Source organism: Salmo trutta, chromosome 14 (genome assembly GCF_901001165.1).
Source record: "Salmo trutta chromosome 14, fSalTru1.1, whole genome shotgun sequence".
Lineage (NCBI taxonomy): Eukaryota > Metazoa > Chordata > Actinopteri > Salmoniformes > Salmonidae > Salmo > Salmo trutta.
The window spans coordinates 1,923,242-1,935,120 of record NC_042970.1 but is presented as its reverse complement, the minus strand read 5'-3'; positions in this window follow the sequence as shown (position 1 = coordinate 1,935,120).

The following is an 11,879-nucleotide window of genomic DNA, read 5'->3' as shown; positions in this document are numbered from 1 at the left end:
TGAATGGTGTCTGTGAGTATAACAGAACTCATATGGCAGGCCAAAACCTGAACATTCCATGCAGGAAGTGCCCTGTCTGACAATTTGTTGTCCTTCTGTTGCATCTCTATCGAAATTACAGCATCTGTGCTGTAACGTGACACTTTCTAAGGCTTCCATTGGCTCTCTGAAGCCGCCAGAAAGTGGAATGGGGTGTCTGCTGTCTCTGGGCAAAGTATAGGAGCAGAGTTTGTAAGTGGTCAGCCTGGGGACAGTGAGACTGGAGATGCGAGGTCACGAGAACTCGACATGTTTTTCTTTCTCTCTTTTGAATGAATACAACGTTGCCCGGTTGGAATATTATCGCTATTTTACGAGAAAAATAGCATAAAAATTGATTTTAAACAGCGTTTGACATGCTTCTAAGTACGGTAATGGAATATTTTGACATTTCTTGTCACAAAATGCGCTCGCGCGTTACCCTTCGGATAGTGACCTGAACGCACGAACAAAACGGAGGTATTTGGATATAACTATGGATTATTTGGAACCAAAACAACATTTGTTGTTGAAGTAGAAGTCCTGAGAGTGCATTCTGACGAAGAACAGCAAAGGTAATCCAATTTTTCTAATAGTAATTCTGAGTTTAGGTTGCCCCAAACTTGGTGGGTGTCAAATTAGCTAGCCTGTGATGGCCGAGCTATGTACTCAGAATAAGCCAGGACTCAGACACGGCTAGGACATCAGGGTTGGCGGAGTGTGCTAAAGCAGTGAATAAAGCAAACTTAGGCAGGAGGCTTCTGCTGTTAACATGCATGAAACCAAGGCTTTTACGGTTACAAAAGTCAACAAGTGAGAGCGCCTGGGGACACAGGGCCTGGGTTAACCTCTACATAACCAGAGGAACAGAGTAGGATGAGGGTACGGCTAAAGGCTATAAGAACTGGTCGTCTAGTCCTAAATCAAGTAATGTACTTTCTACTCTGTACAGTTTCCCTGACACCCACAAGTACTTGTTACATTTTGAATGCTTAGCAGGACAGCAAAATTGACCATTTCACGCATTTATCAAGAGAAAATCCCTGGTCATCCCTACAGGAAATGCTTTGTTTGTTAATCGTACCACCTGGTTTGCATAATATAATGAATTTTAAATTATTTATACTTGTACTTTTTACTTTTGATACTTAAGTACATGTTAGCAATTACATTTACTTCTTAATACGTAAGTATCAAATACTTTTACTGAAGTATTATTATTTTACTGGGTGACTTTCACTTGAAATGTTCTATTATGGTATCTTTACTTTTACTCAAGTATGACAATTGGGTATCTTTTCCACCACTGGGAACCAATGACTAGGCTTTGTCCCAAAACTAGGCGCAAACCCCATGCTTAATCAAGCTCACCCCTAACACCCTACTAAGTAGACCAAATACATTGGTGTAATGGTTCACCAAATCCACGTTTAGGTACTATGGAGGTTTTGGGGTCACGGTTCAGTACAGCAGGGACATTTTAAATGGTATTCCTGATTCCACATGATAATGAGACCTTTACCCGATGAGAGCACCATCAGGAATAACAATCTTTTGGATTTTTTTAAATGAACAACAATGGAGCCCTCTTTGTCTGGAGAGGTAAATGAACGGGTCCAGCTCTGTAGGAGTTGTATCTACTATGCTTTGTTTCGGGACAAACTGGATCAATCATTGCACCAATTGTTTGCTTGCCGAGGATTATAGGCTTGAGGTGGCTTCCTTGATCACGCTGGTCGCCAGCCTACGTAAGAAACTGGGGGAAAAGGCATAGAGGAATGTTTACCTGGACGGCGCTCGTAGGATGCATCTCCGCCTTGTTGTTATCAGGCCAGGGTTGCCCAGAGTTTGCCAGGGGAGCAATCTCCTGCCTTTCCTCCCCATCTGATAGCAGAGTCGAAGGAGCACGGCAATCGACGGCTGTTCAATCACTGCGACCGCAGTGCCTATTCCTACGATTTCGAAGTCAACGTCGGCAACCTTCCGTCCCTGCTCTGGATCGAGTGGGGCTTCTCCATCTGTCGGAGGCCTGCGCCAGGAACAACGGGCTCAAGTTATTCTGACTCTCGACCTGTCCATAAAGGGTTCTCGGAATCCTGTGACGCGTGGGAGTGGGTGAATTTCCTTGTCCTTCTCGCCAGCTGTGATTTTGGGCAGCTCCATGGTAAGAAATGTGACCGTTCCTGGTGCAAAAACAATGTCCTATCCCGGAGCTCCAGTAAATTACATTACCAAGCTGCTCCCAAATGTGCTACGTCAGGACATGGAAATCGATTCTGTCTATGTGGGTTTTAATGACATTTTGAAGGGCACCTCTGAATTGTGGCATTGAACGCTTGAGAATAATCTTTTCTCTTCACAACTGGCTATGTGATTATTGCAGATCAATGGGTAACTTTTTGTTGACAATTTCGATACCTTTTGGAAACAACATGTTTTATAAGGAGGATGGGATCCACCCAAATCATTTGGGTTCCAGGATCCTTTCACAGCATTATAAGGCTGCGTTGAGACAATTACTTATCAATGACCCAAGTCCAGCTCAGTTAATCCCTACCATTTGTGTTGCTGAGTTGTCATAATGCTTTAACAAATGTACATTATTCCAGGGGCATTGGAAGACACAATGTAAGTAACCTAATTTATGTCCCTCTTACTGCCCTGAATGCCTCTGCTGATCCTACAGCTATTGTATGCGGAAATCCTATGCCTATGAACCAGAGTTAGTGCTAACAGTATGAGGCGGTGTGCCCGAGCAGGAAGTCCACCGTGTGCAGCTCATCCTGCACTAACATAAATAACCAGAGCATGTCTATCTCTCCATGGTGGAGAGCGCTGCTCCTACATGTAAAGCAAGAAAAACATTCAAGCATCCCAGAAAGTGTTGATAGCCCACGTTAACATGTGTAGCTTAAGAAACAAGGTTCATGAAATCAGAAATTTGCTAGTAACCGATGACATTCATATTCTGACAATCTCTGAAATTTAGATAATACCTTTTTGATTGGCTTGGTAGCAATACAAGGTTATAACATCTACAGAAAAGACAGAAATGCCAATGGTGGAGGTGTTGCTGTTTATGTTCAGAATCACATTCCTGTAAAGCTTAGAGAGGATCTCATGTTAAATACTGTTGGAAGTAATATGGCTACAGGTTCATCTGCCTCACCTAAAGCCCATTCTGGTGGGAAGCTGCTGTAGACCACCAAGTGCTAACAGTCAGTATCTGGATAACGTGTGACATGCTTGATAATATATGTGATATCAACAGAGAAGTATATTTTCTGGGCGATTTTAAATATTGTCTGGCTTTCATCAAGCTGCCCAATAAAGAAAAAGCTTCAAACTGTAACCAGTCTGAAGCCTGGTTCAGGTTATCAGTCAACCTACCAGGGTAGTTACAAACAGCACAGGAATTAAATCATCAACCTGTATTGATCACATCTTTACTAACGCTGCAGAAATCTGCTCTAAAGCAGAATCCAAATCCAAAGGATGTAGTGATCACAATATAGTAGCCATATCTAGGAAAGGTTCCAAAGGCTGGGCCTAATATAGTGTATAAGAAGACCAACAATAGATTTATTTTTTTTATATAGTGATTCCTATGTTGTTGATATTTATTGGTCCATGGTGTGGTATGAGGAGCAACCAGACGCTGCAATTTCTTATTTCAGTTACTAATAAGCATGCACCCATTTAAGAAAATGACTGTCAACACTGTTAAATCCCCCATGATTGATGAGGAATTGAAAAATTGTATGGTTGAGAGGGATGAGGTAAAAGGAATGGTAAATAAGTCTGGCTGCACAGCTGCTTGGCAAACGTACTGCAAATTAAGAAATCATGTTGCAAAACTGAATTAAAAATAAGAAACTACACTATGAAACAGAGAAATTATATCAAGAACGATAGTAAAAAGCTTTGGAGCACCTTAAATGAAATTTGACTCTCTCTCCTTAGTGAGGATCAAAGGTGCCAGATCAGCTTGGAACATGGTGGACAGATAACAGCCCACAGGAGAGGGGGGAGTTGGGCTGGTTTTATGACTTAACAGCTGGTCGTAAATTTAGAGGGAACTTTCCCTCTCTGCCTTTCAGTATCCACCAAAGGAATGCTTTGTCTAGAGAGTTTGGCCTGCCTAAAAAAACTCTAACGTCAAAGATTGGAACATTAATTTCTGACGTCCAAATGTTAAGAATGGTCCAGGGGGGACTTTTTAAAAAATGTAACCTTTATTTAACTAGGCAAGTCAGTTAAGAACTAATTCTTATTTACAATTACGGCCTAGGAACAGTGGGTTAACTGCCTTGTTATTTTAATTTTCTGTCTATCAACAATGACAAGCCACCGGGATCTGACAACATGAGAGAAATTGATGATGAAAAATATTGTGGGGGCTGTTTTGTTAGACTTCAGTGCGGCTTTTGACATGATCGATCATAGTCTGATGCTGGAAAAATGCATGTTATTGCTTAAAGAGTTACCTGTCTAACAGAACACAGAGGGTGTTCTTAAATGGAAGCCTCTCCAACATAATCCAGGTAGAGTCAGGCATTCCCCAGGGCAGCTGTCTATGCTCCTTACTTTTTCAATCTTTACTAATGACCTGCTTTGAGTAAAGCCAGTGTGTCTATGTATGCGGATGACTCAACACTATACGTCAGCGACTGCAACACTTAACAAAGAGCTGCAGTTAGTTTCAGAATGGGCTACAAGGAATACATTAGGCCTAAATATTTCAAAAACTAAAAGCATTGTATTAGCCAAATCATTCACTAAACCCTTGAGGTGACTAAACTGCTTGGAGTAACCCTGGATTGTAAACTGTCATGGTCAAAACATATTGATACAACAGTAGCTAAGATGGGGAGAAGTCTGTCCATAACACAGCGATGCTCTACCTTCTTAACGACACTATCAACAAGGCAGGTCCTACAGGCCCTAGTTTCTACCTTCTTAACGACACTATCAACAAGGCAGGTCCTACAGGCCCTAGTTTCTACCTTCTTAACGACACTATCAACAAGGCAGGTCCTACAGGCCCTAGTTTCTACCTTCTTAACGACACTATCAACAAGGCAGGTCCTACAGGCCCTAGTTTCTACCTTCTTAACGACACTATCAACAAGGCAGGTCCTACAGGCCCTAGTTTCTACCTTCTTAACGACACTATCAACAAGGCAGGTCCTACAGGCCCTAGTTTCTACCTTCTTAACGACACTATCAACAAGGCAGGTCCTACAGGCCCTAGTTTCTACCTTCTTAACGACACTATCAACAAGGCAGGTCCTACAGGCCCTAGTTTCTACCTTCTTAACGACACTATCAACAAGGCAGGTCCTACAGGCCCTAGTTTCTACCTTCTTAACGACACTATCAACAAGGCAGGTCCTACAGGCCCTAGTTTCTACCTTCTTAACGACACTATCAACAAGGCAGGTCCTACAGGCCCTAGTTTCTACCTTCTTAACGACACTATCAACAAGGCAGGTCCTACAGGCCCTAGTTTCTACCTTCTTAACGACACTATCAACAAGGCAGGTCCTACAGGCCCTAGTTTCTACCTTCTTAACGACACTATCAACAAGGCAGGTCCTACAGGCCCTAGTTTCTACCTTCTTAACGACACTATCAACAAGGCAGGTCCTACAGGCCCTAGTTTCTACCTTCTTAACGACACTATCAACAAGGCAGGTCCTACAGGCCCTAGTTTCTACCTTCTTAACGACACTATCAACAAGGCAGGTCCTACAGGCCCTAGTTTCTACCTTCTTAACGACACTATCAACAAGGCAGGTCCTACAGGCCCTAGTTTCTACCTTCTTAACGACACTATCAACAAGGCAGGTCCTACAGGCCCTAGTTTCTACCTTCTTAACGACACTATCAACAAGGCAGGTCCTACAGGCCCTAGTTTCTACCTTCTTAACGACACTATCAACAAGGCAGGTCCTACAGGCCCTAGTTTCTACCTTCTTAACGACACTATCAACAAGGCAGGTCCTACAGGCCCTAGTTTCTACCTTCTTAACGACACTATCAACAAGGCAGGTCCTACAGGCCCTAGTTTCTACCTTCTTAACGACACTATCAACAAGGCAGGTCCTACAGGCCCTAGTTTCTACCTTCTTAACGACACTATCAACAAGGCAGGTCCTACAGGCCCTAGTTTCTACCTTCTTAACGACACTATCAACAAGGCAGGTCCTACAGGCCCTAGTTCCTTCGCACCTGGACTATTTTTCAGTCGTATTGTCACGTGCCACAAAGGGGGACTTTGGACAATTGCAATTGGCTCAGAACAGGGCAGCACGGCTGGCCCTTGGATGTACACATAGAGCTAATATTAATAATATGCATGTCAATCTCTCCTGGCTCAAAGTGGAGGAGAGATTGACTTCCTCACTACTTGTATTTGTGAGAGGTATTGACATGTTGAATGCACCAAGCTGTCTGTTTGAACTACTGGCTCACAGCTCAGACACTCATGCATACCCCACAAGACATGCCACCAGAGGTCTCTTCACAGTTCCCAAGTCCAGAACAGACTATGGGAGGTGCACAGTACTATATAGAGTCATGACTACATGGAACTCTATTCCACATCAAGTAACTGACGCAGGCAGTAAAATTAGATTAAAATACACCTTATGGAACAGCGGGGACATTGAAGACACAAACAGGCACTAATGTATACACACACACACACACACACACACACACACACACGATAACATACGTACTATACAAGCATGTACACATTGATTTTGTATTGTAAATATATTGTAGTGGTGAAGAAGGGGCCTGAGGGCACACAGTGTGTTGTGATGTTTTTAAAATTGTATAACTGCTTTAATTTTTCTGGACCCCATGAAGAGTGCTAATATGTATCCATAATAAACCCCAGGGAGAGTGCTAATATGTATCCATAATAAACCCCAGGGAGAGTGCTAATATGTATCCATAATAAACCCCAGGGAGAGTGCTAATGGGTATCCATAATAAACCCCAGGGAGAGTGCTAATATGTATCCATAATAAACCCCAGGGAGAGTGCTAATATGTATCCATAATAAACCCCAGGGAGAGTGCTAATATGTATCCATAATAAACCCCAGGGAGAGTGCTAATGGGTATCCATAATAAACCCCAGGGAGAGTGCTAATGGGTATCCATAATAAACCCCAGGGAGAGTGCTAATATGTATCCATAATAAACCCCAGGGAGAGTGCTAATATGTATCCATAATAAACCCCAGGGAGAGTGCTAATATGTATCCATAATAAACCCCAGGGAGAGTGCTAATATGTATCCATAATAAACCCCAGGGAGAGTGCTAATATGTATCCATAATAAACCCCAGGGAGAGTGCTAATATGTATCCATAATAAACCCCAGGGAGAGTGCTAATATGTATCCATAATAAACCCCAGGGAGAGTGCTAATATGTATCCATAATAAACCCCAGGGAGGGTGCTAATATGTATCCATAATAAACCCCAGGGAGAGTGCTAATGGGTATCCATAATAAACCCCAGGGAGAGTGCTAATATGTATCCATAATAAACCCCAGGTAGAGTGCTAATGGGTATCCATAATAAACCCCAGGGAGAGTGCTAATGGGTATCCATAATAAACCCCAGGGAGAGTGCTAATATGTATCCATAATAAACCCCAGGGAGAGTGCTAATATGTATCCATAATAAACCCCAGGGAGAGTGCTAATATGTATCCATAATAAACCCCAGGGAGAGTGCTAATGGGTATCCATAATAAACCCCAGGGAGAGTGCTAATGGGTATCCATAATAAACCCCAGGGAGAGTGCTAATATGTATCCATAATAAACCCCAGGGAGAGTGCTAATATGTATCCATAATAAACCCCAGGGAGAGTGCTAATATGTATCCATAATAAACCCCAGGGAGAGTGCTAATATGTATCCATAATAAACCCCAGGGAGAGTGCTAATGGGTATCCATAATAAACCCCAGGGAGAGTGCTAATATGTATCCATAATAAACCCCAGGGAGAGTGCTAATATGTATCCATAATAAACCCCAGGGAGAGTGCTAATATGTATCCATAATAAACCCCAGGGAGAGTGCTAATATCTATCCATAATAAACCCCAGGGAGAGTGCTAATATGTATCCATAATAAACCCCAGGGAGAGTGCTAATGGGTATCCATAATAAACCCCAGGGAGAGTGCTAATATGTATCCATAATAAACCCCAGGGAGAGTGCTAATGGGTATCCATAATAAACCCCAGGGAGAGTGCTAATATGTATCCATAATAAACCCCAGGGAGAGTGCTAATATGTATCCATAATAAACCCCAGGGAGAGTGCTAATGGGTATCCATAATAAACCCCAGGGAGAGTGCTAATATGTATCCATAATAAACCCCAGGTAGAGTGCTAATGGGTATCCATAATAAACCCCAGGGAGAGTGCTAATGGGTATCCATAATAAACCCCAGGGAGAGTGCTAATATGTATCCATAATAAACCCCAGGGAGAGTGCTAATATGTATCCATAATAAACCCCAGGGAGAGTGCTAATATGTATCCATAATAAACCCCAGGGAGAGTGCTAATGGGTATCCATAATAAACCCCAGGGAGAGTGCTAATGGGTATCCATAATAAACCCCAGGGAGAGTGCTAATATGTATCCATAATAAACCCCAGGGAGAGTGCTAATATGTATCCATAATAAACCCCAGGGAGAGTGCTAATATGTATCCATAATAAACCCCAGGGAGAGTGCTAATATGTATCCATAATAAACCCCAGGGAGAGTGCTAATGGGTATCCATAATAAACCCCAGGGAGAGTGCTAATATGTATCCATAATAAACCCCAGGGAGAGTGCTAATATGTATCCATAATAAACCCCAGGGAGAGTGCTAATATGTATCCATAATAAACCCCAGGGAGAGTGCTAATATCTATCCATAATAAACCCCAGGGAGAGTGCTAATGGGTATCCATAATAAACCCCAGGGAGAGTGCTAATATGTATCCATAATAAACCCCAGGGAGAGTGCTAATGGGTATCCATAATAAACCCCAGGGAGAGTGCTAATATGTATCCATAATAAACCCCAGGGAGAGTGCTAATGGGTATCCATAATAAACCCCAGGGAGAGTGCTAATATGTATCCATAATAAACCCCAGGGAGAGTGCTAATATGTATCCATAATAAATACAAACAACAGAAAGAGCAATATGCTTATGAAATCAAAATGTAAACATGGCTCAGACATTGTATAGGCCTATGTAATAATGTTTTCTTACGAAGAGAAAAATACAGGCCCTTTTGTGACTAAAGGAGGCATGTCTGTAGCGCGGTACTTCACATTTCCCTCTGGAGTGATGGGCTTTCACTGTTAAGTAGCCTAGCTTAAGTATCTCTCTGTAGAGAGAGAGGGTTCTCCCGTCTTAAGCGCAACACATGGTGCATTGGCAAATTCATTGCCAATTTTGGCTTTAGCTTGCTTATATATGTTTGCTGAAATGGGTGCTTATATAGAGCGGGGTACTACCCTGTTTGCTGAAATGGGTGCTTATATAGAGCGGGGTACTACCTTTTTGCTGAAATGGGTGCTTATATAGAGCGGGTACTACCTGTTTGCTGAAATGGGTGCTTATATAGAGCGGGGTACTACCCTGTTAGCTGAAATGGGTGCTTATATAGAGCGGGGTACTACCCTGTTTGCTGAAATGGGTGCTTATATAGAGCGGGGTACTACCCTGTTTGCTGAAATGGGTGCTTATATAGAGCGGGGTTACTACCTGTTTGCTGAAATGGGTGCTTATATAGAGCGGGTACTACCCTGTTTGCTGAAATGGGTGCTTATATAGAGCGGGTACTACCCTGTTTGCTGAAATGGGTGCTTATATAGAGCGGGTACTACCCTGTTTGCTGAAATGGGTGCTTATATAGAGCGGGTACTTCCTGTTTGCTGAAATGGGTGCGTACCTGTTTGCTGAAATGGGTGCTTATATAGAGCGGGTACTAACTGTTTGCTAAAATGGGTGCTTATGTAGAGCGGGTACTACCCTGTTTGCTGAAATGGGTGCTTATATAGAGCAGGGTACTTCCTGTTTGCCGAAATGGGTGCGTATATAGAGCGGGTACTACCCTGTTTGCTGAAATGGGTGCTTATATAGAGCGGGGTACTACCTGTTTGCTGAAATCAGTGCTTATATAGAGCGGGTACTACCTGTTTGCTGAAATGGGTGCTTATAGAGCGGGTACTACCTGTTTGCTGAAATGGGTGCTTATGTAGAACGGGTACTACCCTGTTTGCTGAAATGAGTGCTTATATAGAGCGGGTACTACCCTGTTTGCTGAAATGGGTGCTTATATAGAGCAGGGTACTATCCTGTTTGCTGAAATGGGTGCTTATATAGAGTGGGGTACTACCTGTTTGCTGAAATGGGTGCTTATATAGAGCGGGTACTACCTGTTTGCTGAAATGGGTGCTTATATAGAGCGGGTACTACCTTTTTGCTGAAATGGGTGCTTATATAGAGCGGGTACTACCTGTTTGCTGAAATGGGTGGTTATATAGGGCGGGGTACTACCCGTTTGCTGAAATGAGTGCTTATATAGAGCGGGTACTACCTGTTTGCTGAAATGGGTGCTTATATAGAGCGGGTACTACCTGTTTGCTGAAATGGGTGCTTATATAGAGCAGGGTACTACGTGTTTGCTGAAATAGGTGCTTATATAGAGCGGGTACTACCCTGTTTGCTGAAATGAGTGCTTATGTAGAGCGGGTACTACCATGTTTGCTTAAATGGGTGCTTATATAGAGCTGGGTACTACCATGTTTGCTGAAATGGGTGCTTATATAGAGCAGGGTACTACCCTGTTTGCTGAAATGGGTGCTTATATAGAGCAGGGTACTACCCTGTTTGCTGAAATGGGTGCTTATGTAGAGCAGGGTACTACCCTGTTTGCTGAAATGGGTGCTTATATAGAGCGGGGTACTTCCTGTTTGCTGAAATGGGTGGAGTTCATGATGTGACTCGGTTTCATGAAGTTCTGACACTATCTGACATCTTCTCAACCACCGAGAATGGTAGACGCATATCTGCGGCTATAAACATGCCTATCGTTCTTGTAATTTCTTTGGCCCGGTCAGAATCAGCTGTGAAAAGGGCTGCTTAAATGCAGAGGGGGAGACTTAAGTTATTTATTTGCGTCTCTGTCTGGCTCTGGTGGTAGGAATACTGGGGTGATGTAAATGTGTCAACATGTCTGAGGTGTTGGCAGCTGCACAGGCTATTCTTGTTGAGCTACGGCGACATACTCTTTGTCCATCGGCGTTGTAATCTACTGCAATGCTAAAATGGTCCCAAATTGGAGATTTGGCTCACAAAAGGACAGTTTGTGTTTTTTCATTTTCTGTGTACACACACGATCAATAGCATGTGGACACCTGCTCGTCAAACATCTCATTCCAAAATCATGGGCAATAATATGGAGTTGGTCCCCCCTTTGCTGCTATAACAGCCTCCACTCTTCTGGGAAGTCATTAATATGGAGTTGGTCCCCCCTTTGCTGCTATAACAGCCTCCACCTATCTGGGAAGTCATTAATATGGAGTTGGTCCCCCCCATTTGCTGCTATAACAGCCTCCACTCTTCTGGGAAGTCTTTCCACTAGGATGTTGGAACATTGTTGCAGGGACTTGCTTCCATTCAGCGACAAGCGCATTTGTGAGGTGGAGCACTGATGTTGGGTGATTAGGCCTGGCTCGCAGTCGGTGTTCCAATTCATCCCAAAGGTGTTTGATGGAGTGGAGGTCAGTGATCTCTACAGGCCAGTCAAGTTCTTCCACA